We start from the raw sequence: 1428 nt of genomic DNA, 5'->3' as shown, positions 1-1428 counted from the left end.
GATGGTTTTGCGAACCCGTCAACTGGCTTCTGTGTGAGTTTCCCTTTTGTTTCCTAACCTCGAATGTTAACTCCGCGATATAGACTCCAGCGAAACGTCTCCCTTACGGTTCCTCTGCTGCTTCCTTATAGCTCCAGCTGTAATTGCACTTTTGCGCTTGCTGAAAACCTGTAACTAAGTCGCCCTAGGGCGATGAAGCGGCAGATAAATTCAGAAATAATCAGACGCGTTTGACTGACGTGCTTCTGTTTACTTACTCTCGGTTGATCCCCCCTATTCTTTGAGTACAGCGTGTGATCTTTCGAGGGATCCGTTGGATTGCGGATGGAAAGCGGTCGTGCGGAAATGCCGGATTCGGAATGCCTTCGTGAGGTTTCTGACAAGGGAGCTGGTGAAATTCACACCCTGATCAGTCAATATACTGCGGGGGCAGCCGAATCTGCATATGAAGTTATTGGCGAATGCCATGGCGGTGGTGTCGGCGCGGGCGTTCGGCAAGGGGGCGTAGGGGAAGGTGGGGCACATTGTGACAGATTTTGTTTTTCCGCTCCTTCTTTTTGGTGTAAAAGAATATTCAAATTCTTATGAGTTGATTAAGTTCCCCTTTCAACAAGGAACAGTTAGTAATTTTTCCAAATTTTAATCTTTGCAAACAATTGAGAAATAGTTACTGTCACATAGTACCCCATTTGTCACATACTACCCCATACATGGGGCAGTATGTGACAGGCATGGGGCAGTATGTGACAGTATGTGACAATTTCGAATACATTTGAACATTTATTACTGCACCTTCAACATTGATACAATATAAAAAAATGAAATTTTTTAAGTTGTTCTAATGTTAAAAATAAAGCTTTCACTGGTAGATATACGGCTGTCTAACCCTCCGCTCGGTGTATTCGTCCGCGCGCGCTGGCGGCTACGGCCGAGCGTGCCCATCGCGTGCGCCTCTTCTCCTGTCCGTTGGGCTCGCGCGCAGATTAGCCCAAATTATTATTTTTCAATAATTAATTACTCGGAACCTAATGATCGGATCGACTTGTAACAAACGGAATTTTTCTTAGATTTTCGCGCGCTATCCGATGGTATACCGCCAATGCGATGATTTATTAACACCCTGTATACATATATGCTAACTTATACTATAACTTTAACAGTCTACATTAAAAAAATTAATATTATAACGAACTCATTAATATGTCTTTAAATTATGAATTTTTTATGAGTTTTTCTCAATCTTAATAAAATATATTAAAATAATATATTAAAACATTAAAATAAAACAAAATAAAATGGGACAAACCCACAAACCTAACCTAACCCTAACCTAATCTAGCCCTAGTCTAGCCTAGCCTTTTTTTCATATCTCGGACAAGAGGGAGCTACGAGTTATAAAAGCCTGAACACATATCTAAATCACAAATC

This window comes from Vollenhovia emeryi, unplaced genomic scaffold (assembly GCF_000949405.1).
Source record: "Vollenhovia emeryi isolate VEMERY1.0 unplaced genomic scaffold, V.emery_V1.0 DF939974.1, whole genome shotgun sequence".
Classification (NCBI taxonomy): Eukaryota; Metazoa; Arthropoda; class Insecta; order Hymenoptera; family Formicidae; genus Vollenhovia; species Vollenhovia emeryi.
Note: the sequence above shows the minus strand (reverse complement) of the source record.